The following is a 27047-nucleotide window of genomic DNA, read 5'->3' on the forward strand; positions in this document are numbered from 1 at the left end:
TAGAAGCAGCAAAGATTGGAAAAGCACCAGGACCGGATGGGATCACTGCTAAATTCTACAAAGTAATGAAGGAAGACCTTGTGCCAGTATTAAAAAAAAATATAATGAATGATACACTTCAAGGAAAAGGACTTCCAGATACATGGAATGAAGCGAGTATTGCTTTGATCCCGAAAGAATTACAAGACTTGACAGATGTGAAAAATTACAGACCAATTTCTCTTATAAACAATGACTATAAAATAATGGCAAGAATATTAGCAGACAGGCTTAAAATATCGTTAATGGACTTTATAGGAGAATTCCAGGCTGGATTCCTACCAAACAGACAACTAAAGGACAACTTGAGAGTGGTTATAAATGCCATTGAATATTTTGATAAGCGACCAGACAAAGAAGTTGGCTTTTTCTTTGCAGATGCAGAGAAGGCCTTTGACAACTTGAACTGGGACTTTATGTTCACATCAATGGAAAAGATGGACCTAGGCAAAGAATTTATAGAAGCAGTAAAAACAATATACAAGGAACAAAGAGCGACAATTTGTGTCAATGACGACCTGACAGAGAAGTTTGAAATAAGAAAAGGTACAAGACAAGGATGTCCACTCTCACCGTTGTTATTTGTGATGGTCTTAGAAATATTACTAAAGCAGATCAGAGAAGATGATGACATAAGAGGAATAAAAATAAAGGGATCTTCCTATAAGTTAAGAGCGTTTGTAGACGATGTGATGTTTATAGTAGAAGATCTGCCAAGCTCTGCCAAGACTACTGGAAAAAAATAAGGAATTTGGAGATTTGGCAGGCTTCTATATAAATAAAAAGAAGTCAAAAATAATAACTAAGAACATGACCAAGAAGAAACAACAGGAACTAAGTGAAATAATAAACTGTGAAGTGGTACACAAGACTAAATATTTGGGAATAGAGCTGACAGCTAAAAATATTGATTTATTTAAGAATAACTATGAAAAGCTCTGGACACAAATTGAAAAAGATATGATAAAATGGAATAAACTAAACTTGTCGTGGTTAGGTCGGATTGCCACAGTCAAAATGAACGTGTTGCCTAGAATGATGTTCCTAATGCAAACAATACCAATTGTAAAAGACAAAAAAACAATTTGAAAAATGGCAGAGGAAGATATCGGAATTTGTGTGGGCAGGAAAGAAACCAAGAGTAAAGATGAAAGTTCTTTGTGATGCTAAGGAAAGAGGTGGAATGCAGTTACCTGATCTTCGACTTTACCACGAAGCGATATGTTTAGTCTGGCTAAAAGAATGAGTGTCTTTAACCAATCACAAACTACTAACTTTGGAAGGTTATAATAAACTATTGGGATGGCATGCATATATGTGGTATGATAAGTATAAAATGGACGCAATGTTTCAGCACCACTATTTGAGAAGAAATTTATTGTTGACTTGGCTAAAGTACAAAAAATTTATAGACCAGAAGAAACCACTTTGGATTATACCAGCTGAGGTGACCAACCCAAACTTAGAATATAAAGGAAAATAATGGCTTACTGTCAAAGACTTAACAGAAGTAACAGATAATGAGTTGAACCTTAAACCAAATGAGGAGTTGCCATTCAAATATGGTTGGTTGCAATATAGACAAATCAAAGACTTATTTGATTCAGACCAAAGAAAAACAGGCCTTAGAACCAAGAATTCAGAGCTAGAAGAATTACTGTTGGGAGATGATAGTAAAATAATTTCTAAAATGTACAAATTGTTATTGAAGTGGTTTACAGAAGATGAAACAGTCAAGGTGTAAATGGTAAAGTGGGCTATAAATTGTAATAATGAAATAACGATGGAAGCATGGGAACAATTATGGAAAAATACTTTAAAAATATCAACATGTACCAGTATTAGAGAGAATGGCTATAAAATGTTATATAGATGGTACTTAACACCGAAAAAATTAGCCATAGCCAACAAACAGCTATCTAATAAGTGTTGGAAATGTAAGGAGCATGAAGGTTCTCTATTTCATATGTGGTGGACTTGTAAGGCTAGAGACTTTTGGACCAAAATATGTACTGATATGTCTTTGATACTTCGTTATAATGTTGCAAAAAATCCAGAAATGTTGTTATTATCATTGCATTTGGAAGATGTTAATAGAAATGATAAGATATTGTTATATTATATGATATCAGAAGCTAGAATAATATATGCTCAGTACTGGAAGAGAGAAGAAATACCTGAAATTGAAGAATGGACAAGGAAATTGCTGTACATGGCTGAAATGGACAAATTAACAAGAAATTTGAAGGAGCAAGATCCAGACATATTTTTGGAAGATTGGAAAAAGTTGAAAAAAATACATGGAAAAGAAATGGGATGTTAAGGGACAATTATGGTCTTTCGAGGGGTTTTAAAGAAATTAAGTAAGATAAGATATAATTAAGATCTTTACTAATAATAAGAAAAGAACAACTTTAGTATAGAAATAAGGTATTATTAATAACGGGGGGTTGGAGTGCTGTTGGAAGTCATTATTAAAAAGGGGGAGGGGAGCGGGTGGGGAAATATACACAGGGAAATTGAAATGGAATGTATTTGTATTTCAAACTGATTATATATTGATCCATCCAATAAAAATCTATTTAAAAAAAAAGTCTTCACTCACTGGTGATGACAGTGGGAGACAGGTGATTCTCCCTGGGGACAGAATTCCAAAGATTCAGTGCCATGACCAAGAAGGCCCTTTCCCAGGTTGCCACTTGTCTAGCATTAGATGGAGGGGGCACACAAAGCAAGGGCTCCAAAGATGACTGAAGTAGATGGGTAGGTTCATATGGGAAAAGGCACTTTTTAAGGTATACTGGACCCAAGCTGTATAGGACTTTAAAGGTCAATACCAGCACCTTGCATTGGGCACAGAAGTAAATTGAGAGCCAGTGTAGATGGAACAAGACTGGAGTGATAAGGTCCATAGGACCCACTCCAGCCAATGCTTTGGCCACAGCATTCTGTACCAACTGAAGTTTCTGGACAGTCTTCAAGAGCAGCCTCATATAGAGCACATTGCAGTAATCTAATATAGGTGTTACCAGGGCATGCACCACAATGATAATATCTTTTCCACCCAGGAAGGACTGCAACAGTTTCACCAGCCGCAACTGGTAGAAGGCACTCCCGGCAACTTCTGCCACCTGTTTATCCAACAGGAGACCTAAGTCCAGCAGCACCCCCAAGTTATGAATAGAGATGGACACGAACCAGAAAAAAAATGAACCATGTGGTTCATCAAATTTCACGAACCATGAACTTTCATTAACCTGCCCCTGGTTCGCAAACCGGTTTGTTTGGTTCATGAAAACGTCATGTCCAGGTCAGAAAATCATCACTTCTGAGCCAGCAGAAGGTCATTTCCGGGTCAGCAGAAGGTCTGCAGGAAGTCCATCCCGTTGCCTAGGAAACTGACTGATTGGCACCAGGCTGTCTGCAGTGACAAACAAAAAAAACAAACCAAATGAACCAGCCTAAAGTTCATGGTGGTTCATCAGAAATGGGATCTGACAAACCGCTGGTTTGCAAACCACGAACTGGCCTGGTTCATCATGAATTTTGGTTCATGCCCATCTCTAGTTATGAACCTGCTCTTTTAGGCAGAATGCAACCCTGTCCAGAAAAGGAGATAGCCCATTTATAATAACAGTGTGCTTATATAACACCCTTCTGGGCAGATTAGTACCATACTCAGAGCAATGAACAAAATCAGTGTTATGAGCATCCCCACAATATAGCTAGGGGAGCTGGGGCTAAGAGAAGTGGCTTACTCAAGGTCACATGCAGAGTTCATGGCAGTAGTGGGAGTCGAACTAGCAGAGTGATGATTTGCATCCCTGCCACTTAACCCTTATACTACAGCAGCAGGTCATTTTCTGAGTCAAACCCCCCACCAGAATCATCTCTGTTTTGTCATGATTAAATTTCAGCTTTTTTAGCCCTCATGCATCTCAAAACTACCTCCAGCCATTCCCACAGCCCCTCTGGCATCTGTTGGAAACACCAGATAGAGCTGAGTGTCATCTGCATATTGGTGACAACTCAGCCCAAATCTCTGAATGTCCTCTCTTAGCAGCTTAACATAGATGTTGGAATGCTTGGGGGACAAGACAGAACCATGTAGAACTCTATAGGCAAGAGGCCAAGGGGTGGAGCAGCAGTCCCCCAGCACCATACTCTGAAACCTACCTTCAAGAAAAGACCAAAACCACCACAAAACTGTGCATCCCACTTCAAACCCCAAAAGGACTTTTCCAGTTTATTAATGGCTCCTGCATGTCCCTCCTATATCTTATATCTCTTAGCATGTCTCTCCTAGCTTCGACACAGATCTAACATAAACAATTGCAATGTTCAGAAACCAGTGGAAAAACATTTTAATCTGCCAGAATACTTGACAGCAATTCTAAGCAGGCCTCCCCCCACCAAAAAGAGTCCAATTTTATTCATTGGTGGTTGCTTCCAGGAATGCTTTCTTAGGATTGCAGCCTATGTTGCTGATCTAAAACTCACCATTCTCCAATAAAAGAATTTCACAGGAAGACATAGGCTGCTTCCACACACGTTGGATAATCCACTTTCAATACACTTTAGTGAAGATTTGAAACTGATTTTCCATGTGTGGAACACAAAATCCACTTCTAAAGGATAACTAAAGTGCATTGAAAGTGCATTATTCAACGTGTGTGGAAACGGCCATCAACTGCTAAATTACCCGAAACCAGTTTAACAAAACTGGGGAAATTGCATTATCATTAATTACTGCTATTGTGAATGGTCTCTGTACTATTTTTGATTACATTTGAATTTTAGACAATTACATCACACATTGTAGTTCCTGTGTTTCACAGCAATTTGGCCCTACTGTTTACAACCCTTCCCCATCATAAAATTGTACTTGCACCTGCCTAGCAAGGAGTTAGTATATGCACCTGAAGTAGTAGGCTTTAGTCCATGAAAGCTTATACCAGGAAAAAAAATTGCAAGTCTTTAATGTGACAGAAACTCTTGTTTATTTTTGCTGCATTAGACTAACACGGCTGCCCATCTGAAATCTCTTTGTAGTATCACATGTACTATACTTGTTTTTCATAAGAAAGAATACCAAGTAAAATATCAAAATGGGCTAAGTTTTCAGTTTAAAGCGATGATTTAAAGTAGACAACAAATGTTACAATATTCTCCCTTTATTTTTAATGGGGAAGTCATTTCTGCCCACAGTAACTTGGGGGACAAGATGCTTAAATCAAAAGAGCAGACCACTTCTATTTTCTAAATTTTCCCCAACAAACATCTCTTGGAAGTTCTAACCTATCAGATATATTTCATGCAGAGGAACAAATACCAATAATCATTTCTTACTAGATTTGAGTGAATCAAAAATGATTCATGTAGACAGCAGTCTATATTTGCCAAAAGCTAACTAAATTAGGTGAATAGGAAGAAAAAAAACCCTAAAGCTTTTGAATAATTACCTATTGTCACTTCTTGGATTAGAGGCTCTAATCCAAGAGCATTCCCTCAATTTGCAAAAGCAGAAATACTTATTTACCTTATGGGAAAACATGTCCAGAATACTGGTTTTATGGCCTAGGTTAAAAAAAAACAGATCTGAGCCAAAGAATCCTAATACTTTATTTTCCTTGGTATTGTGTGCCATATGATTTATTCTTAATGAAATTATTATAAATTATGACTCTTGTAGCCCATATTCTATGAGACTATTCAGTCAGAATCATTTAGGACTGACCTATTTGTCATAAGTGAACACATGAAGCTGCCTTTCACTGAGTCAAACCATTGGTCTATCAATGCCTGTATTATCTGTTCGGACTGGTAATGACTTTCCAAGATCTCGAGCAGAGCTCTTTCACATCACCTACTAACCTGATCTGGAGATACCAAGGATTGAACCTAGGACTTTTTGCATGCAGAGAACATTATTTACCACAGAGTCACACAGCCCTCCCCATAAAGCTTTATTCACTATTTTATACTGCTGTTATGTAGTTTGCTGGGAGGTATGGGGAAGGGGGAAGTCCAGCAACTTTTAGAGGGAGGGACAAGGATGTATTAGAAGCACTGGAAATATTTGTCTCATATTTTTAAAAAGGCATTTCTTTCTTGTAATTCCACTGTTCAGCCGATTTATGGATCCAGTGAAGGTTTTTGATTAAGTTTTATTTTAATTCATCTTGTTGGTGTGATCCCATTATTTAATACACCCATTAAAATACATGTTAGAACTTATCAATTCAGGTGGAATTATGAGAATAAGAATAATGAAAAACATTTCTCTTAAACAAATAGCACATACAAGCAATTTACTTATGGAGAGTGATGAGACAGCCTTTCACACTGGTCAGATTTTATTCGAATCCACTTTTTAATATACAATGCATTAATTATGTGACTAATCAAGCTGCTTCATTGACTAATGCTTTCATTAGTTCAGATGTTTTTTTTTTAAAAAAAACGTTCTGTTTGTTCAAGCATAGATACATAGTATCTTTTCTTTTAAAATAGTGCTGTTCATTCACTCCCTGCATATATGTTTATTTTTTGGTAGTTGTGCACATCACAGTATGATACTTAGACAAAAGATGCAGTACATCATAGTAATCGATACTTTGGTGCACAGTTGTGAAAGGAGGTACATGAAGGAGCTGCTATAATATATGAGGCATCCATTTCCACCTCTGGTAAACTGTTAATGAGTTTTGTCCAGTATGTTGAATTTGTTCACAACAAGTGCAGCATGGTCTTCCCCCACTCCCATCCCTGAACTGAACATACTGTCCCAGAACCAGAGAGGTGTTGTATCGGTCAAGTCAGGTGCCAAGTTAGCTCTGGGTGAACTGCTGCTGTTCTATAAAGTCTGGAATGATCTACAAACTATGTTCTCACTTGTTTGTTGTGGAGTGGATGAGGTTTGCTCCCTGCCCCCTGCCCCCCTCAACAGCACAGAATTGTCTGCATCTCTTCTGTAATTTCCCCATGGTGCTTCCCTTTCACAACTCTGAGGAGGTGGGCTGTGACTCATGGGATCTCATGCTGGGATTACTTGTAAGTCATCACAGTGCCAGTGGACCGCTGTTTCATTAAGCTGCAAAATATAACACAGTCCAGCGGCATCTGAAAGACTGATGACATGTAGCTCACTATGAACTTTCATGTGTTGCAGCTCACATCTTCAACAGACTGACATGGCCACTCCTCTGCAGGCCCCATCCTCTCCCTACTTGCACACACTGATGGCTTCCGTGTGCAGCTAGCACACGGAATGGACTGGGGGTGGTCTGAGGGCAGGACTTGGTCTCATGCTCCCCCACAGCACTGCCAGCAGTTTGGCGGTGCAGGTCTGTTGGGAAAGAAAGGTGGGCAGAGTGCAAGGGTGCAGCATGGAGGAACTGTGAAGGGATGTCTCAGCCAAAACAATGGATGTCTGGGCAGCCCACAGGCTGGGCCATCCAGTTAACCCTTTTGAGGTTTGCAGGGGTGAAATGTCAACTCCAAAACTTTTACCTGTCTCTGGCCTCCCCCCATGTGGGGAGTGAACCAGGAGGCCTAGCCATGCTATCCCAGTGCCTTTCCACTAGAGATGGGCACAAACAGTAATACGAACAAAGAAAAGCCATGAACAGCCCAATCTGCTGTTCACGAACAAGCTGTTCATGAGGCCCCATTCTAAACGAACAGGTGGTCATTGCAAGCCTCATTTGTTGCTGTTCGTTGCTGTTCGTCAAGCCAGACAGTCTGGCACCTGCAATCAATTCCCTTGGCAACTTAGGCAGGGATTGTCTGAACTCCTGTTGTTGCCCTGGAAACCCCAATCGAAGCCAAATTTAGCTTGATAGGCAGGTCTTCCTTTCAAGTGTGGAGCTCCAAATTTGTGACAAGGGAGCAAAGACCAGGGGGGAGGGGGGCTCCCAGCTCTGACTTTGCAGACAGTGGAGAGACAGTAGAGAGAGTGCATTGGAGCTTGAATTTTCTTTGTGTGTGGTGGCATAGGGACCTACCCTTTCAAGTTCCAGGGCTGCTGCCAGGCTCTGAGGCCAAGCTATTATTTATTATTGGTACCTTTCCTGGTGCCTGCTCAGGTCAGGTTTCTGGGAGTGGTGCAGTAGGGATCTTGACTTGGATGATGGCTGGAGGAAAGCCTGCTGGCCCCCATGAACAGCCAACCATGAACATGTTCGTGAACAGGGCCATGTTTGTGGTTGTTCGTGAGTCCTTGTTCGTGGATGGCAACGAACAATGAACATCATGTTTGGGGTTTTTTTCTGTTCGTGCCCATCTCTACAATCCACTGAGCCATGCATGTCTATGCAATATTGTCTGCCTGGTCCCATGTGACTGGGCAACATCCAGGCTGCAATGGAGTGCCTAATGCCTGATGGCATGCCTTTTTTGTGTCTGCCTTCTTTGCTTAGTGGTTAAGATGCTGGGGTGGGGGTTGAGAGTTTGAGCCAAGCCTCTGCCTTTTCCTCTTCTTTTTCTTTCTTTTTTTGGGAAAGGGTATGTGTGGCTTGGAGCAATAATGGCTTGGAGCTGGTCAGAGCCTTGCTGGGGGACAGGTGAGAGTCCTGTCCACTGTGTGTATGTGCCTTTCTTTGTAGACTATGGCGGGGGGACACTCAGGCCATATGATTCTGTTGTGGTTGTGCTGTTGTTTGGTCTTTCCTCCCTGACCTCTGGTGCTGTGGGGTTGGGGAGTGACATCAAGGGGCTCTGGCTGTATAGCAGGTGGTGATTGGCTGGATCTGTGTGTGTCACTCAGGGTTACGTCATCAGGTGCCACTGCCTCATTGGTATGTGTACTCATTATGTAGTCCACACCTTGTGTGGGGGGGGGGGGCGGTAAATGTTTTTTCCCATCTGACCAGTGCCACCATTATATTGGTGGCTGGTTGCCTCTGCCAAATCAGCCCTCAGGATTGGGCTGTCCACATAACAGGATTAAAATATAGAATTCTCCGTGCAAAGAAATCACCCGATGGATTTAGCTTGATGTTTTGTTATTATATAGTTAAAAAAAAATCCAAATGGAGGAAAATCAATAGAGTAACAATTTACATGCAACCTATATTGCCAAAGTAAAGTTAGACTCTCAAAACATATACCAAATCCTGTCTCTTTAGATGTTTCCTTTTCCAGAGATTTTGAAATGTCACTGGTTTATCTTTCCGGTGGCATTTTGTCTCTCTTTAGAGCAGTTGATGGTATTACTTAATAAATGCTATAAAGTTCCATAATGTCCTGATGCAGATAACAGAGAAAGCATTGAAGAAATAAAGAACCATGATGGAGGAGGACGTGATTTGGATCCAAATCTAGGAAGGCAATATTGTGCCATGCTATGAACTGAAGGGGATGCTGTCAGGGAGAAGCAGAACAGACTATACTCGCCTACATCTGAGAAACACCTACAGAAATTTCTTATCTAGTTCACTACTAAAATTAAGGAAGATGAACCTTGAGATTCTGATTTACAGTTTCAGAACAGAACAGTTTCCCACACAGAGTGTTTTTCAGTAGAAAAAAATATCAGTAGATATTCATGTGGAAACAGGAGTGGAAGCACCAAGCCAAAAAGGCATTAGGGGACACAGAAGGGGCAACATGCATTTCTATGTGTGGACAGGCTTTGTTATATTTCAGAAAAATAAAAAGGTATATTTTATATTTACACTCTCGTATTTGTATTACCAAAAGGAAAATAAAGTGAGACAAAGCACATGTGCAGATGATCTACAGAAACTGAAACTCTCAGTATTTATGTAAACTTGTGCAGGATAACAACCGTTTCAGTACAGAAGAATGTCTTCAACATATCCCCTTAGAACTCAAGCTTGTATAAAAGGAATTATACTAAAATGGACTTCCTTCTTCCAAGTGAAGTATGAACCTATTGAGAGTAAATTATCTCTACTGTAATGTTCTAATGGTATTTCTATTAATGATGCACAATTTCCATGCAGGGGTGCAGAAAACTTCAATATGAATGAAATCTCCATGTGAACTTGCCATGACTGAACTCCTCATCTATATAACAACAACAACAACATTCGATTTATATACCTCCCTTCAGGACAACTTAATGCCCATGCAGAGTGGTTTACAAAGTGTGTTATTATTATCCTCACAACAATCATCCTGTGAGGTGGGTGGGGCTGAGAGAACACCTGTGATTGACTCAAGGTCACCCAGCTGGCTTCAAGTGGAGAAGTGGGGAATCAGACCTGGTTCTCCAGATGAGAGTCCCACACTCTTAACCACTACACCAAACTGGTTCTCAGTTCTCTATGAGAATTGAGCCTCTTCACTGTTCATCAGTGTTTTTGCTTGCAGTTTCACAAGCAACTTTGTACCTGTTCAGTAGCCACATATGCTACAGGGTAATACCATCTTATTATTGTTGTTTGTTTGTTTGTTTGACTTATACTCTGCTCTCCCCATGAGCAGGCTCAGAGTGGATAACAACATTTAAATTTACATTAAAAATTCTATTTTAAACCATAAAAACATACAGTTCAGTAGTAAAAAGCAGCTCTAAGTGGTGGTTTATATTACCCAGCCCCAATAAAAAATTTATAAAATGTTTCTATGGGTGGGAGGTGAGGAACAACAATGGTCCAGCAGATAGAAAAAGTTAAAAAATGGGATGGGGTTACATTCTCCTTCCTCAGGTGGCTGGCAGAAAGGCTCATCCACGGCCCAGCCTCAACCATATGTCTGGTGGAACATCTCTATCTTGCACGACCAGCGAAAAGATAATATATCTTGTTGGGCTGGGTCTCAACAGGCAGAGAGTTCCACCAGGTTGGAGCCAGGACCGAAAAGGTCCTGGATGTGGTCAAGGCCAGGCAAGCTTCCTGGCGCCAGGGACCACCAGCAAGTTTTTATCAGCTGATCAGAGCACCCTGTGGGGAACATATGGGGTGAGATGGTAAATGAGGCATATTTGTAAGTTATACACATTTTGTAAATTAAGGCATGCTTTGGTAAATACGGTATATTTGTAAGTTATACACAGCAGCTTGTAGCCACTTTTGTACCATTGTAGTCAGCAAACTACAACTTTGTGATCACTAGAGAATGGCTGGCTGGTCATTACAGTGTTGTTGGCAGTGTTGTTTGCAGAGTGCTCCCCTGGCATATGAAGACAGGCCATCTCTTTGTCATCATGCAAGACAAAAGTCCCTAGCTGCCAAAGGAACAGGCTATCATCCTTTCCTGACCAGAACTAGGGTTGCCATCTCCAGGATGGGAAATTCCTGGAGATTGGGAAGTGGAACCCGGGGAGGGCAGAGTTGGGGAAGGGAGTGAGCTCAGTAGAGATGTACTACCATAAAGTCCACTTTCTGAAGCTGCCATTTCCTCCAGAGGAATGGACTTCTATAATTTGGAGACCAGTCATAGTTCTGAGAAAACTCTACGCCCTACCTGAAGGTTGTTAATCCTACCCAGAACCCAGTTTTGACAGGCAGCGGCACAGGACCCACCTAACTGGAAAGCACATGGTAGCTAATTATATAACATCACAGTCATGCAACAGGAACAGGCAGTATCTGCCTGTGCTAAAAATAAATAATCTCTACTACTGAATTCTCTCTACTATCAGTACCTTGGCCAGCTTCTTTTCCTGTAAGAGTGCATGCAGGGAGATGCACAAGGCAGGGAATCTTGGATCTCCACATATGTGTACTAGCAATAAGTCTGTCTAAAAAGCAGCAAAAATGGCAGCTCTAATCAATAGGAACTTGTTCTAACAGAGCTCTGCAACCCACCTGAGGTGGCCAGCACTTGGATTGAAAACCACTAGCCCAAGGAACAATTTTTCCCTAGAAAAAATAACTATAATTCCCATGAGGCAATGTGAGAATTTGGCACTCCTGGCTGGTGGCAACAGCTGCCTTGGCCAGGGGCCGTTATTTGCCTTCCAAAAAGGAGGGAGGCTGACGGAGCTTTTGTGGGCATCCGGATATACACCGGGGGGGAGGGTCAGAGGCCTCATAAGGTTGCTCTGCTCTTCTGGTAGAGCCTCATGGTCAGCCCACCTACCTCACCCTATTTCAGTGCAGTTTTAGCCGGTCACCATTATCTGGTCCAGGTAGGATATTTTTCTTCTCTCCCATGATTGGCATATAGGGAGGGGATTTTTTTTGCCTACCTTCCACTGTCAGATGAGGGAGGTAATTAGCTTGGTGGGTTGATTCCCCTTGGAAGCAGATTAGAATTTAGGGGGAAATGAGCAGGCCAGTGAGCACCCTTGGCATATCCCCATTGGTGGGGAATTGGGGTCTGTCAGGAGCGGTTGCTTTACAGCCCAGTTGCGAGGACAGACACCCTGGTGGGGAACCTCTGTACAAACCAGTCTCCCCCCCCAGCTTTACAGCTGGGTGGGGGAGCTTTAAAGGGGTCAACCACTTAGCCTGACCAGGCTGGGTCCCAGCCATACGATAGATGGCTCACACCCGGGGCAGCAGGTGACTCACCCAGACAGGTCAGGGTGGAGGTCCAGGAGTGGCCCCAGGGTCTGACCGGTACTGCTAGTTTAGGCCCTTGCCATGCTTTGTTGATATGTTGTTGTTATTTTAATAAAGTTCCCAACTCTTATGTCTGCCTGTTTATTTTAACTGGGGGTGGGGTGGGGTGGGCAATGAGCAGGCCAGGCATGTACTGCATACATGAACTGATCCTCATCAGGAAAGTCTGTATTTCCTAGCAATAATAACTTTTAAAAAAACATATGGTTCTATTTTGGAAGGGAAGGTAATGGAGAGAGGGGGGAAACTATAGATCCAGCCACTAAGGGAGGCCTCAGGCAAAGTAATAAAACAATTATTTTATTAAAATTAAAACTGCTAAACCCCATCATCCTTCCTCCCTCCTTCAAGCTGAGTTATCTTATCTCCCCTACTGAATCTCATGACCTTTCTTACTTTATTAATATCATCTCCCCTACCCACAACTCCTCAGGGCTCTCCTTTTTCTTTCTAGAAGCCCCAGTAAGGTCCAAATTAAACATGATGCTGACAAGGCAAAATAACTCACCCATGGGACTTTGCACTCACAGCAGGACATCTTGTTTAACCTGGGTAACTATGCAGGCCAGAGACAGAAAGTTCAGGTGGGTGCTATACTATCATGATAACTGAGCTTGCACATCTGCTTAGACTCAGTTTAAAAAGATCAAAGTCCCATAGATGAGCCAACAGATTGTAGTAGTTAGTGCTGGACTATGATCCAGTTTGAATCCTCATTGTACCATGGAACCTTACTGGGCAATCTTGGGCCAGTCACACACACTCATCTTAATATCCCTCACAGAGGTCCAATCTCCCTGAAACTTGGTTGGCCATTAGAGGAGGGTTTGGAGAGGATCTTCTGCAAATTTGGTGTAATTAGGGAAGAAAATGCCCCCCTACCCCCCAGATAGCTGGGAGCAGTGTTTCCCATTGGAAACAATGGCTGAATCTTCCCTAATAATCTTAAATCAGCTTAAATACACAAACCCAAAGCAGCTTGCTGCTTTGGATTTTGGGTTTACCCAATTTTTTTCTTTTGGGGGTGCACACACCTAGATTACATACAAAGCAGTTCATGGCCTTGTAGAGACATACCTACGGGACTGCCTCCCTCCCTATGTCCCTCCATGGCAGCTTTGCCCATCCAAACATGGTCTCTTGCAAGTGCCAGCCTGCACATGGGCAAAATCAACAGCAGCCGGAACATGGGCTTTCTCTGTGGTGGCCCCTACCCTATGGAATGGTCTGCCTGAGGAGGTCAGGAGAGCTCCCACACTCTTGGCTTTCCGCAAACAATACAAAACCGAATTATTCAAAAAGGCTTTTTACTCAGATAGGAGGGCTTTATTGTAGGGAGAGGGTCTCAGATGTTTTGCTAATGAATTAGGAACCATAGACTTCACCATTATGTTGCCTTACATATTATCTGTTGCTTTAAATATGTACTCCAATATACTACTTGTACTTCATGTTTTCTAATGTCAGTCCTAGAATTTATGTTCTGTTTCAGCAATTCTTCAACCCCATATTGAATCCGTGCTAATGCCATGTCTTTTTAAACTTGCATTCATTTACCCTATGACATTGTTTATGGAAATGTACTTGACACTGAATGGAAATGCCTGACCTTGTCCTTGTTACTGATTGTATTAATCTAACACTATGTAATCCACCTTGAGTCTCAGTGAGAAAGGCAGACTATAAATGACATAAATAATAAATAATAAGAAATCCCCACAACAATCACCCTGTGAGGTGGGTGGGGCAGAGAGAGTTCTGGAAGAGCTGTGACTGACAATGGCACAAGTAGGGTTTAGGGATGGTGCTGTTCTTTTAGATGTCTAAGTTTTAATGTTTGTATTCTACTATGGGTATTAATGTTTGTATTTCATTTTAATATTGTATTGTTGATTTTAATGTTTGAATTTTATATGTAAGTTGTAAACTGCCTCAAGCATCAGATATAGTGGAGAGGTGGTATATAAGTTGAAGAAATAAATAAATAAATAAATAAATAAATAAATAAATAAATAAATACATACATACATACATACATACATACATACATACATACATACATACATACATACATAAATGACCCAGTTCAGATGCTTCCCATGTCTAGCTTTAAACACACTTCTTTATCTCCCCCACAAGATATCCATAACACATCACTGTACAATAGGAAAAACGGCTGTATAAACCCATCCAAAGTCTTCCCAAGTGCACACAATGCAGTTACATTTCTGAAGCTGAGTCTGGTCAGTGCCTGGATGACTTAGAAGCCCTATGTATACTGTCTTGTGTTCTGTGATGGAAAATATGAATAAATAGGGTAATTGAATTAAATAGGCCATTTAAAAAGAATAATCTCACTTCATTTATCACAATTACATCCTAACATTCTCCCAAGCTCAGTACTGTATACGTGGATTTATCTCACTATATCCTCAGAACAATAGTGCAACACAAATTTGGTTGATAGATGATAAACTTCCTGGTCAAGAGAGGATTGGAATATAGGTCTCACTGGTTCACATTTAACATTTTTGGCTCAGAAAGCAAATGATACACTTCTTGGTTTGAAAGTACATGATGTAATTCTACAGCAAAAGTTAAGCGGTTTGAATTAGTAAAGTGCCTGAATGGAATCGTATGTAAGCACTTTGAGAGAGAGAGAGAGAGAGAGAGAGAAAGAGAGAGAGAGAGAGAGAGAGAGAGAAATATAATGTAATGAAATAAATATCTCTAATGTTACACTGGCACTCCTTAATGGAATTTGCACTACCTTGTAAATTATGCAGCTATTTAATCAATGACCGTGCCTTCCTTCTAAAGTGGAATAGAGCTGATATGGCACTTGACATGTTGGCAAATGAGAACTCTATTTTAAAAAACATGGCTATGCCCCGCCCCCATCATATCTTGAATGTACTTATGTAGCATTTTTCATTTTTGCAAGCCAGATAGTACCAGTGCACATACCATCTTCCATGGGAGGCATAAGACACAGATTTCACAGCATGGACATCCTAGACACATTATTTTACCCTCTCAGCACAAAATACAGATTCCTACATTTCTGAGTATACAGTAAATCGCTGGAAGAGTTTGGCAGGAGCTTCTTGCTAAAGCAAACACCCCAAAACAGGTTACCAATGGGATATCAATCAGTAACTACTAGCTCTTAGAATAATCTATCCACTTTGAGATTCACTGCTCTGCCAAATTCATTAATTCATGTATGATATAGCAGAAACCACCAGAGGGAACCAGAAGTCTTTGTGTAGTCTCATTTCAATGGTGGAGCTCATTGGCAAAGTTCTAATGTTGGTGGGGAGGGGGGGAATGACATTTCTATTACTTAATTTACTAAAGTCACCACTGAGAATCTAAAAGCAGCCAAGCATCAGTTGTCAGCATCTGCCAGACATCATGGACCAGAAGAGGGGCCTTTGCCAAATGGACCTGCTCACTGACCCATGGCCTGTTGGATGGCAATGAAGAACAGTAGCAGCTGTCATCACAGAGACATTCAGGGCATTATTAGCCCTGAAGATCAACTCACAGTGCCTCCCCCTTCAGTTTCTCAATGCGTGTCCTACCAAACACTGGGAGCCATGGGGATGAAGAAGGGATATTTTCTGCCTTTTACAGTGGTAGCAAGTGGTGAACACAAGGAGGAGTTGCCACTACTCTGCTTCTGCTACTCACCTCTAAAGCATTATGGCCTCATGAGTGTCCATGTATGAGGGATAGAGGGCAGGGAGGGGAATCCACCACAGGGGACGGAGTCCAACACAGGTCTCTTAACCACATTGTATAATAAAGACAGAGACATCAGGAATAAAAAGAAGGTAATTCCCTCATCCCTTTCCCTGATGGAAACTTATAGCCCTCCCTTCCGTGCTTCCCTCCCTTTTGTGCTTTTGGGCCAGACATTTCAAAGCCAATTCAAAATTCATTTTAAAATAATTCTAATGGGGATAATTGCTTAACTTTTCTCCAAATGCGGCAACCTCATGGGATTAACCATCACAATATTCATGTGTAAATAGTTAATCTATGCTTTTTACAGCAGAATCCTAAACAGCCAGGTAGGGGTTCACTACATATACCGTACACCATAGCCCAGTCTGCCAGCAATAGAAGCTTATCTGCACCAATGGGCCAGAGTAAAAGCCTCTGAGTCAAACTACTGGCTCTGAGCAATATACTTTGAAACCCTAAACATCCTTCTAAGACTTCAATGGATTTAGATCAATATAATTTTGTTTAGGGTGCCACTGTTAATATTTCTTTTCTGTATTTCTTTAGGTAGATTCACTTTTCTTTCTTTTTTGAGTATACATCAAAGATTTCTGTGGGCGTGAAATACAAATGTTTAAAAATGTGCATCATACAGATAGATTTATCAGAAACATGAGATTTCCTGTGGCTTCCAGTTGATTGTACATTTGAGATTGTCTTTGGGTGTAACATATAAACCACTATATGGTGAACAGTGATATTTTGAGAAAAGCAACACTTGTTATTCTCTACAGGGCCTCCAATATTCTAGACTGAGGAATGGCACTATCAAACGAAGGCCATTTGGAAAGCCTAAACTTGACAGAAGTTGATATGACTACTTTTCTTACATCCTCAAGCCTCACAGCTCCATTCATAGAACAAACCAATCAAGAATAAAAAAAATAAAACAAGATCTCTTCCAAGTAGACACAATCGGAAAGGACTGCTGCTAAACTCTCATTTTACCCAGCTGTGTTATTCTGTCAAAGGTCAGGGACCAGGTAATATATAACATAAAACCATTGCTTGGGTCTTATTTCTCTTCCATCTTGAGAGAAGGAAAGCAGTTCTTGTAGCCTGTAGCTTGCAGGTTACCCTTACAATAAATCTCAATAGCACTGACTACTGTATCTTGGGGAGAGAGGTCCATAGTTATAAGTTATTATGGGGTGGGGGTGCTGTTTCAGAAAACAATTTTTTTTGGCCTGGTTGACTCAATTTAGTAATGAGTGTTAGGGCAATTTTCAGGCTATATCTTCCTCTTTCCTGCTTAATGAAACTACATCTGAAGGGGCAGAAAGGCCGTGGACTTCATTTGCACAATAGCAACAAACCACAAGATACATTTTCATATGGGTGTGCACTTCAGGTTTCTGATTCGGATAAAATACCCAAATCGGACCCAACTTCTAAAGATTCGGCATTCCCAAATCGGGGCCAGCATGGTGGCCCCAATTCAAAAATCCCAAATCAAAGCTTCCACGAAGCATTCAGATTGCTTCAGGGCAACTTTAAAGGGCCCCTTTCCTGTCACTTGCAAGTGGCAGGTCCCTTTAATCTATCAGCTGGCAGGTGGTAGGGGGGATCCCCCCTGTCTCCTGCCAGCTGATAGTTTAAACGGCCCTGCTGTGATTCCCACCCCCCCCCCCCCCGTGGCCTGACAGCTGATACTTTAAAGGGCCCTGCCACTTGCAAGCAGCAGGCCCTTTAAACAGCCCAAACCCCAGCCCCCCCAGCTCCCACCCCCCCCAGCCCCAGCCCCTCATCCCCCAGGCCCAGCCCCCCACTTAGCTTGGCTCTGATGCTGGGGTGGTGGAGGCCTCCTCCGCTGCCCTGCGGGTCCGCGCAGCAGCAGAGAATGCCAAAAATGCCTTTTCCACCCCTCAAATGGCAGCCGTGACTGCCATTTGAGGTGCAGAAAGGGCCCTTTTGGGCCTCCTCCACGGCCATGCGGGCCCACAGGCAGCAGAAATGACTGAAAACACCCCTTCCAGCCCTCAAATGGCAGCCACGGCTGCCATTTGAGAGCTGAAAATGGCGTTTTTGCCCTTCTCTGCTGCCGCGCCGGCCCACAGGGCATCAGAGCCAAGGTAAGTGGGGGGCTGGACTGGGTGTGTGTGGAGCTGGGGCTATGAGCATGGAGTTGGGCTGTTTAAAAGGTCCTGCCTCTTGCAAGCGGCAGGTCCCTTTAAACTATGTTAGCAGGCAGTGGGGGGGATCCCTCCATGCCACCTGCCAGCTGATAGTTTAAAGGGCCCTTTTCTGCATGCGGCCCCCCGCTGCCTGCCAGCTGATAGTTTAAAAGGACCTGCCATTTAACCTGGTGGGGGGTGAGGGGTGCAGGTCCTGGAAGAAAACCCAGCCCCCTGAATCACTTTGGAATGCTCTGAATCTTTACGGAGCATTCCGAAGCGATTCAAATAATAACATAATAATAACAACAACAACAACAACATTCGATTTATATTCTGCCCTTCAGGACAACTTAATGCTCACTCAGAGTGGTTTACAAAGTATGCTGTTATTATCCCCACAACAAAACACCCTGTGAGGTGGGTGGGGCTGAGAGAGCTCCAGAGAACTGTGACTAGCCCAAGGTCACCCAGCTGGCTTCAAGTGCACTCAGACAGATTAATTTGGATTTAACAAGCTGCTTGAGACATGGAATAAAGCAACATACAACATGCTTTACCTTAATATTCTCTCTGGACCAGAGAGAACTGTGGCAGCAGTCTCACTGAGTAGTAAACAGGAGAGTGGTATGTATGAAGCAACTGCTAGCTTTTGTTCCACTCTGCTCTGGGATCTGTGCTTTGGTTTTAATTCTTGTACAGACTCCATACCTCTGGAAGTCCATTTATTAAAACCCATTGTATGAACCTCTCTATTCATAGTTCATAGTTTTACATAGCTGTAATCTATCCAACAATCATGCTTTTACCTTTTATTGAGTTCACTCTCATGAATGCACAAAAAAGTCCTCATTGCAGAAAAGAGTCCCAAAATTCCCACAATGAAGAGGGAACGGTGCTTTCACATGGCAGCTTTCCATTGCAGTTTCCTTTCCCAGCAGTGTGCTCCCTCAGCCTGCAGGTTATAAGGCTTGTTCAATATTTTAAAAGTGTCAATGGAATATTGTTATATCAATATAGTGTTATAACCACCTGTGTATCAGGTTACCTATGTTCCCAGCTTTTTAAAAAGTGTCTATCTCCCTTTGTTGTGAAGACAGAAATTTTGTCTTATATTTTCACAACAAAAGGAGGTAGAAACTGCCTTTTTAAAAATCAGGAAAGCTGGGAATTTAGAGAACCCAATATATAGATTGTTATAACATTAAATCAATATAACCATTAAAAAAAAAAAGAAACCAAAGCCAAAGGGCCACCATGGGGACAAGGTTAGGGAAAATGATTGTCACATGGGCTGGAAAATCTGAACTTTCCCAACCACATGGCAGCCATCCAGGATTTACTGATATTTCCCCCCAAACCTCAAAGCAAAATAGGTTTGAGAAAGACTGAAGAAAAGCCAGGGGACCATTTGGAGGTGCATGAATGCCCTACAATGCTGTGAGGAAGGAAGAAAAAAAACCCTACTTTCCAACAGCATTACACCAAGGGTAAATAATGCGTGTGAAAATGGTCAGTAAATATTTCTCTAGGCAAAAAGACCAGGCCAGTCACGCAGGACGAAAACAACAAAGGCCAACCTTTACTTGAAGGTTGTGAGAAATTGTTTTCTTGAACCAAACCTGTAACTTACATTACTTAATAATAACGTCATAAAAGCAGTATTGGCACTATCGAATTCTTACCACTAGGATCACAGTTATCCCAGATGTCTAAAAATCTGTCCACTAAAATTTCATGACCTGTGTCTGAAACTCTTTGAACATGATTCATAGTTGAAACAGACCCACAATTTATCCTTCATCCTTTTTACTGCCAGTCATTTTTATGAACACATATCAAAGCACCTCTGCATTTTAATACACAAAGGAAAGACCCGAAACAGAGCCACTCAACAGCATCTATTCTACATTTTGCTCATGGATTTCATGTTTTACTTATAGAATCGTTTGGATGGATTTTAAACAAATAGTAGAAGAGTTAGAGCCTGGGGTGGGGGAGGGGTTTTAAGACAGCCGCATGCCAAGGGGAATAGCAAACCAATGTTTCTGGCTGAAATCTGTAAGATCCGTCAAAAGCATCTATTACAAAGTGACTTACTGAAATTTTAATCACTTTCAACCCTCTAAGTCACCATGAGGGCTTCCAGGGTTCAAAAGAATGTATATTGTGGCTCAGCAATAATATTATTACAGTTATTTTGTTTTGTCTTTGTGTGTAATGATGAAGATGCAGTTCAAAGACAGGCCCATTCCAGGTGTGTGTGTGTGTTTCTTTACTGCAGTAACAAAGTGTCAGGCCAAACAACTGTGATGTGTAGAATGGGGAAACTTGACTTCAAAAATCAAAAAACAGATTTTTGAGAATAAGCTGGAATCCATCTAGTCTGATCTCCTGCTGAGTACCCCAAAGCACTCCTAATAAAATAGACCATGCATACTAAAGAAACAACAGAACAGACAAACATCTACACGGAGATGATTCTGTTATCAATCCACTGCTGCTGCAAATGTAGTGGCAATGCAACAGCAGAGCATCCAAACTGGGGTCTTCTATGCACTTTCCCCAGTCTCCCCCTCGTGGCTACCTTTTATATTGGACTGTGAAAACAGAGGGTATTTTTTAATTGTTAGTTGCTGTATCATTATAATGTACAAACACTATAACAATATAGCAACTAATGCTTTTTTTTAAAGGCAAAAGCCCTCCAATTGCATGACAGAGGAAAAGGCAGCCACAAGGTCACAAAGGATCAAAAATATACACCTTCCCATCCAGAATGCTAACCTGTTTGACCTGGAGAGATTGTAGCAAGGAAGGTTTGGGAGAGATTGGAGCAATATAGGGCAAAACCTGACAAGTGGATGACTGGAGAATGATGTTGGGTGGATATTCTGAAAAACACCACTCCAGTTTGAAAGTTAATGTGCAGCAAAACAGCCATGAGGATTCAGCCTCAGGACACTTGAATATATTATTAGTAGCTTGGTAACCATAGTCAGGGTCACTTTCTAGTTGGGTAAAAAATATATAGCTCACAACTTCCAAAACTACCCTTGGATACTAATCCCACACTATCCATGTTAATTTCACAGAGTTTCCATTGTTCCTAGGCTATGTAGGATATTTTCCTTGAGTCCACTTTCCTACTGACCATCAATTCATTGCCTCTTTCCTACTTGCCCCAGAACTGAGGTCAAATTGATGTTGGGGATGCTGGATGACACTCTGGTATTTGGGCAAAACTCTATGATTTAACCACAGAACTGTATCCAAATACTTCACCCAGTGACACACTGATGTCACTTCTGGGTACACAGGACTGACGACATCAGGTTGAAATGCTGTCACCCTCTCCATTTCTTGCCATTTTCTCCTGCCAGCAGCAGGTGGATGGGAAGCCTGACTGTCAGAATGCAATCCTAAGCAGAGTTATACCCTTCTAAGTCTAATGAAGTCAATGGGCTTAGAAGGGACTGCTTAGGACTGCATTGTTATTCTGTTTCTTGACCTGGTTTTTGTATTGCTGTGTAATGTAAGAGTAAAAAAAAGAATTTCTGGGAAAAAATTTAAAGTGTAGTTACTTACTTTTTCACTTTGTAGTTATAGACAGTGTAAACTATTTTATTTTTCTCTTTATGGTACCCCTGCTATTGACATTTTTCATTCTTATAAAACCCACATAACCAGTCAAACTGTTCATAATTCATTTTCTGTTATATCCAACTTCTATATAATCATGCATAAATATGTCTTTTTGTAGAAGATTTTTCTCTTAGCAAAGGTGTCCATTGTGAGTGGCTGATACAAAAATGGCCATTTCTAAGGGTACAAAAAGGTCATCAAAACCACCTCCTTTACCATTTTCAGGTGGGGATTTTTTTGTGCGTGCACAGTTGTAGCTCTTTTTGTCCAATCTCCTGACAGCTCAGTAGACATTTTTTTTTACTTGAACACAAATTGTCTATCTTCTTTCACTCCCAATGCTTTGTCCTTAAGCAATCCTAACATACATATATGAAGGACCACCTCTCCATATATAGGCCTACATGCCCATAGAGATGTGCTCAAAACTAGTCATCCTTTCTTTCCTGGATGATAATGTATCCCCTATAAAATCACCAGCCTTTACTGTAGTGGCCCCACTCTTTTTTGTATTCTGTCCGGGAGGTGTGGGGCCGCTTTCTCTGGTCAGGTGATATACACTGTGTAAGGCAACTCTATTTTTAAGCAGATAATTGGCAATTAAACATTTTTGTTATGCTCTAGTGCTGTTGAATCCTTTAGGGCCTTGGAATCTTTGTCTGCTGGAAGGTATTTATGCTTTAAATTATTGGTTGGCCTGTTCTTGGACTCCGGGGTGGGAAGAGCTCTACACTTTATACTGAATTATATTTGCTATCTTTTTCTTGTATGAATGGCATATGGTATTCACATTTATAGTATTTTGTTGTTTTGTTCTATTTTATTTTATATTTCTAGAAGCTGCTTCATGTGTAGATAAAATCATTTTAATTAACTAACTTTTTAAAAAGTCTGTTAATATGCACAAACATTCATTAAAATAACTAGAATGTGTTTAACTCGTGGATTAAAATAACCCCAATCCATCACCAAGAACATTGTTTTGTCTTTTGACTATCCCTCTAAAACTACCTGAAACAAAGTGTGAATTTCTGAGGGCAGCATAATTTCCCACAAAACTAGGCTCCTAATTTGGCTGGGCACTAACTGAAATGAGAATGGACCACTGGATACTTACTGTAAAGGGTCTTTCTCCTCTGAGGACAGGAGGACATCTTGAGATAGGTTTAGTTTGTTCCTGCCTCGACAGAGAGAGCAGAGTTTTAGGCTTCTGCATGGGACTACTGTATTCTTTTCCTTCTTTCTACCTTTCAACACTAATGCTGGGGTTCTAAACTGCCGCGGCCGAAGAGAGAGGGAAAGGAAAAGGAGATGAATGTAGAAAGGTTTTTCCCCCAGGTTAACCTCACTGTATGGAGCAGCATAGGAGGAGGAAAAATTAGGAGCCAGCCATGGCCGAGAAAGAGGCAAGAAGAATAAGAAGCTTCTCTGAAGGATGACAGGAAGGAAGGAGGGGAGGGTAATGCCACAACTGAAAAGAGCGGGACATTTTTTTTGGGAGAACTCTCTGCGGCTAGCTGCACTGCTGGGGGGTGGGGAGGAAAACTATATCTCTAATACTTAGAAGCCTCTTCATCACCAGTAGTGGCCATTATAAATTCTTTAGCCATACACTAATCAAAAGAGCTCTCTAAGTTTCTAAAACAGATTTATTGAAACATCTCCTTTCTTTCCTCTTTAATCACACTAACTATTGTATTTCTCTAAAACATCTCTCCCTTTTGATATCAGTTATTTGCCTTGCCCAGGTAGAGTCTTCCACCTATTATATTTATTTTACAAATGTGAAGAGTCTGTAACTCATGGCTGGCAATGGAAAGGAAGTGTTAGTGAGTCAAGCTTCTCTTTACTCTAAATACACATAATCAAACAGGCAAGAAAGATCATCCGCATCTGGTATTTCATAATTACTGCCACATTTTTTTTCTCAGAAAGCAAATTACTAACTCAAAGTTCAGATCAATAACAGGTACATTTCATTCCAAAGCAGCTGTGGGGGGTCAAAAATTTGAAATTTACATATGGATAATAGCTGCATTTTTAAGACATTTTAATATATGGTTGTTTAAACATTTAGATGCCGCAAAGCAGTTTGTCACCTTGTGAAATGAGAGTCATCACATTTTATTTGGAAATTCAAGTCATGTAGAAATTCAAGTAGAATTTCAGGCTGGACAAATTGAGTTATTTAAAAATTATTCCGGAAACATTGTTAATGTCTTATGTTGGGCATGTCTGTTTTGGACCAATAAAAAGAGAGTTTTGTTTCATTTTTAATGACAATGCAATGCTTGGCTTATTTCCATGCATTCAGCAAACCTCATGGTCAGAAACAAGTGTTTAAATAGGACGTGAAATTATTTCCTAGCTTCGCTGCACTAATTAAATCTTCAACTTGGCATTCAGGTTAAATTTTGTTATGGACACCCATTTGCTACAACACTTCTCAAAAAAAGGTGCCAGACAACAATATGTGGGTTTATTAATTCTTTACAGCTGAAGTGTAATTTGTTAACTTTATTAGTAGGGGTTCCTGAAGAGGATACCTTGTGGATTTTTCAGTGTCTCTGGACAGGAACAACTTGACTTAAAGCTTGGAGCAGCAGCACTTTACTCCCTGCAACCACAGATACCTCCGGATGCTTGCTAATCTAATTAGGTTTAATTTCAAGGCTATCCTAATTCCACTGATTTCAGTGCATTTAGATGGGTGTAAGTCTGTTTAGGATTGCACTAATAGGCACTAGCCATGCCTGTCCCTCAGATTGGCCTAATCAGAGCAAATCAAGCCTATTTAATAGAGCCTTACACAAACTGCATGAAGCAGATACGGGAAAATACAAATTTATCTGTGAAAATTTGAGAAGAACCCAAAAAATTCCATCACACCCTTTAGGTGACTAGCTAATCCCACACACTTTTATGAATGGAAAAGCGGGTTAGTTTTACCAGCAAACAGTTGGCTCCAATGTACAGGAGGGCTCTTTAACACCTTCTACTGTTCTTTTCTAATTTGCTACCTACTGCTGAGCAACTGTGCTGGCCAATCACATTGTTTATTTTGCTTCTTGATCCATCCGTTTTGATTTGGAGAATATTTGTGCTCCTGGGAAATATGTGGACCAGAGATTTTGATTCAGATATGAATTTCTGCTGTGGTTTGTGTTAAGGTCACAGGTGTTATTTCAAGATGGCTCAGTGAACAATTTTGTCAGTTATTCATATTCTTTGCTTTCTATTTCCAAGAATATCCCAAGGAATAATGCTCTGGTGCAGGCCTTCCTGGTTTATTGCCCCCTCCCAAAACAACATGGGTTTCTGCTGATTTCCATACTGACCCACCTAGTGGCAAACTAGAAAGGATCAGCCAGGTTATTGCTAGCACAATTTGAATTAATGATTACTTGACACTTCTTTTTTGGCTCAGCAACCATCTGGACACAGCTTTAGTCATCTCCATTCTTTTTCTCATGCTACATCATCCTGAAAGTCTAATTGGCCATAACAGACTAGTGAAAAAGAGATGTTCTCCCACAGGTTTTCTCACTGAAAGCAGAAAAATCTAACACATTTTCCCTGACAAAAACTATTTGTCCAGCAGTTGATAATGGCTTTGTAGTTCAATTCATGCAACACATGGCCTTCAACACTCTTCTTCTCTAAGAGTGCAATCCTAAGAAAAGTCAATAGGCTTAGAAATAACATCCTCCTCCTCCTCCTCCTCCTCCTCATCAACAACAACAACAACATTTGATTTACATATCACCCTTCAGGACAACTTAATGCCCACTCACCATTACGAACAGAAAAAACCCACGAACAGCCTAATCTGCTGTTCTTGAACAAGCTGCTGGTGAGGCCCCATCCTAAATGAACAGGTGGTCGTTGCAAGCCTGTTCATTGCCTTGGGCAGCCATACAGCAAGCCAGACAGTCTGGCACCTGCAATCAATCCCCTTGGCAACCGGGAGGGACTGAACTCTGTCTGAACTCCTTCTGGCTTTCCTTCTGGCTTTAACCCTTCAAAGTACTTCCAGCAGAGAGTCCTGTTTTTGCCACTGTGAAGAGAAAATGACAGCCAACGAGGAGGCCTGTGGATCATGCCTTTCCCGGGGTGCAATCTCTCTGAAACTTGGGGGGGGGGGTCTTCAGAGGAAAGTGAGGACTATGTCCCCTGCAAATTTGGTGGGTATTGGACATTGGGAAGGTCACTTTTGTAACCCCTCAAACTAGCTGCCAACAGACATTGCTGTTTTTCCCAGGACAGGGCCCTTTAAACTACCAGCTGGTAGGCGGCAAGAGGGAATCCCCCCCTGCTGCCTGCCAGCTGATAGTTTAAAGGGATCTTTAAAGGGCCAGGTAAGTGGGTTTGAGGGGAAGGGGGGCTAAGTGGGGGGGTTTGGGGGTGGGGGTGGTTCTGGCCCCCACAAACAATGAACAACGAACATGTCCAGGATCAGTTCATGTTCATCCATGTTCGTTGTTCCTTGTTCATGGATGGCAACGAACGACGAACAGGGTGTTCGGGTTTTTTTTTTTTTTCATTCATGCCCATGTCTAGCCGTGACCAGCCCAAGGTCACCCAGCTGGCTTCAAGTGGAGAAGTGGGGAATCAAACCCGGCTCTCCAGATTAGAGTCCCACACTCTTAACCAGTACACCAAACTGGCTCCCAAGAAGAGTGTAATTCTGCTTAGGATTGCACTATTAGTAGTCTAGAACGTCTCTTGAATATCAATATGATGGCCAGCAGGATCTGGTAAGTTTGAGAGAGAAGGGGGGGGGCACAAACCCCTACTATGGAATTCACAAAGAGACATTTATTAATATACCCTCTAATAAGCTGTTCATCTTTCCCACTCCATCATTCTGAAGTCAGTGGAGAAGTAGCTCTTCTCCCATATGAAAGAGATATCCAGTTCT

At 41.4% G+C, this 27047-nt stretch overlaps 1 protein-coding gene across 1 annotated transcript in view; it reads right to left on the reverse strand.

Moving 5' to 3' along the window:
- The window catches only part of SORCS1 (sortilin related VPS10 domain containing receptor 1), a 699625-nt gene that overhangs the window by 181790 nt on the left and 490788 nt on the right, over positions 1 to 27047 (reverse strand). The window lies entirely within an intron of this gene.

Source organism: Eublepharis macularius, chromosome 6, assembly GCF_028583425.1.
Source record: "Eublepharis macularius isolate TG4126 chromosome 6, MPM_Emac_v1.0, whole genome shotgun sequence".
Taxonomy (NCBI): Eukaryota; Metazoa; Chordata; class Lepidosauria; order Squamata; family Eublepharidae; genus Eublepharis; species Eublepharis macularius.